Source organism: Bos grunniens, chromosome 29 (assembly GCF_055505025.1).
Source record: "Bos grunniens cultivar Pamir isolate PY7600 chromosome 29, Bosgru_T2T1.0, whole genome shotgun sequence".
In the NCBI taxonomy this organism is placed as follows: Eukaryota; Metazoa; Chordata; class Mammalia; order Artiodactyla; family Bovidae; genus Bos; species Bos grunniens.
This window is the reverse complement of record NC_141193.1, coordinates 24,457,279-24,459,956: the sequence shown is the minus strand read 5'-3', so window position 1 is coordinate 24,459,956 and position 2,678 is coordinate 24,457,279.

The window sequence follows — 2,678 nt, the reverse complement described above, 5'->3', positions numbered from 1 at the left end:
GGATTATATCTCTTCCTAATATTTGTGTTTTAATGAATCAGAGGGATAGTAATTATGAGATGCACAAACCCCTTGAATATTTCTTGGAATTACTTACATACAAAGTAAAATATTAAATTTATAGTAAGGGAAATTGAGAAAGGAAAGATTGGGGCACATTACTAATCATAAATCAGTTCAGTGCTGGCGTGATTTTTACTAATTCAGTAAATGTTTTTCATAGGATAGAAATTTAGATTACAAGCTGAAACAAAATAATTAAAACTATGGATATATATGTGTATGCTGCTGCTGCTGCCAAGTCGCTTCAGTCGTGTCCGACTCTGTGCGACCCCATAGCAGGAAGCCCACCAGGCTCCCCTGTCCCTGGGATTCTCCAGGCAAGAACACTGGAGTGGGTTACCATTTCTTTCTCCAATGCATGAAAGTGAAAAGTGAAAGTGAAGTTGCTCAGTCATGTCCGACTCTTAGCGACCCCATGGACTGGAGCCTACCAGGCTGCTCCGTCCACGGGATTTTCCAGGCAAGAGTACTGGAGTGGGGTGCCATTGCCTTCTCCGATATATGTGTATATATGTATATATATTCAGAATTCATACACTCAACTGTTTAACATGTGACACAATCATTGTGTTTTGCACAATCCACAGTTTTGCACGGATAATAATGATGGTGATTTTGAGATATTAAAACATTTTTGAAAGTGTTAGTCGCTCAGTTGTGTCCAGCTCTTTGTGACCCCATGAACTGTAGGGGTCTATAAATACTAGGATATAGTTAGAATCATCACCTATGGTTCAGGAAATCAAAATATTTATATGCTACAATATGCTTCATCAATATGTAGGAACAAAATACTGACTGTTGCAAGAGCAGAGATCAGTCTCAAAAATGCTGTGTTCAGTGAAAGAAGCCAGACAAAAAAGGAACATACATTTTGTGACTCCACTAGTAAAAGGGCAAATTCATAGAGATAGAAAGTAAACTGATTGCTTAGTGCTTGAGGTAGGAGTGAAAATGACTGAAAATGTGTGTGTATATATATATATATATATACATACATATACATAAAAAATGAGGGAATATATATATTATGTATATTGTATATATACTTATTTACATATACACATATATGCATACATATTATATGCACATATATATATACACATAGTATACACATAGTATATATATTATGGGGGAAATGTTCTAAAATTAGATTGTGGTAATGGTTGTACAATGCCGAAGAACTGATGCTTTTGAACTGTGGTGTTGGAGAAGACTCTTGAGAGTCCCTTGGACTGCAAGGAGATCCAACCAGTCCATTCTAAAGGAGATCAGCCCTGGGATTTCTTTGGAAGGAATGATGCTGAAGCTGAAACTCCAGTACTTGGGCCACCTCATGCGAAGAGTTGACTCATTGGAAAAGACTCTGATGCTGGGAGGAATTTGGGGCAGGAGGAGAAGGGGACGACAGAGCATGAGATGGCTGGTTGGCATCACCAACTCGATGGACTAGGTGAACTCCGGGAGTTGGTGATGGACAGGGAGGCCTGGTGTGCTGCGATTCATGGGGTTGCAAAGAGTTGGACATGACTGAGTGACTGAACTGAGCTGAACTGAACTGAAGATATTAATTGAGGCAGTTGAGAAGTGATGTTGGGAAACTATCCAACTAATTATAGAAAAAGAAATTTTGTCAACACCAGATGGGATTATTGCCTCGTTTCTAAGTGGTTCCTTTCCTAATCTCCAGCTTTTTCTTTAAACTCAGTTCTTTCAACACAGTATCACTGGACAATTTCAAATATTGGAACTTAATGGATGGCTGTCTACTAAAGGAAAAAAATATCCAAGAGTGACTGTTAATCAAAGGGATTTGAAAATAAGCAAATGCTTTTGCATAATTACCTTTAGTCTAAGAATTAATGAGATAGAGTGAAGTAAAGAAGAGGAGGGAAGAAGGAGGAAGGAGGGGAAAGTCTCCAGTCTAATTGCTTCTTCTGTTCTATAGATATCTTCTTTGGGGAGACGGTCCCAAAGGAATACCCAAAATGCCTATTCACTCTTCAGGGAATGAATGCCACTCCTCTGACAAAGAGGTGTGTTCAGCCTTTCTGGTTTCAGACCCTGGCCCTCCTGTTTCATGGCATCTAAAAGGAAAGGAAACCAGGAGGGTGGACATGGAGCCTGGATTCCAGCCCAAGCCCACTCTTTCCTTTCCATCTGTAGGTGCCTTCTTTCTAGAACATTCTCTCCTCATCTGATGGGTTATACATAGTAGAGGCAGGTGAGAGAAGATGGGAATTGGCTCTATTGGAGTCTGGGCTAAAACTGACTTAGCTAACTTCATGGATTTTCTTAAGATATTCCCTAATTAATGATGCTGAGTCTTAAAAACCTTAATTGAATCCATACATATTGTCATATTGCACGTGTAAATTCTATTGAAAGACAGAATTTTATGTTGAAGGAAGATAGTTGTTTTTAATATTGCTAATTGCTTCATGCTTTTGCCTGCATTAAGTACTATCATTTCTATCCTATTCTCCTGTATTACCACTAGATGGTTTTCAGTTTTCTGCTATTCCAGTTATGATGGTGAGAGCATTTTTGAGAATCATTCACATCAATCAGTTCAGGACAGTTCAGTCATGCAGTCGTGTCCAATGCTTTGAGAT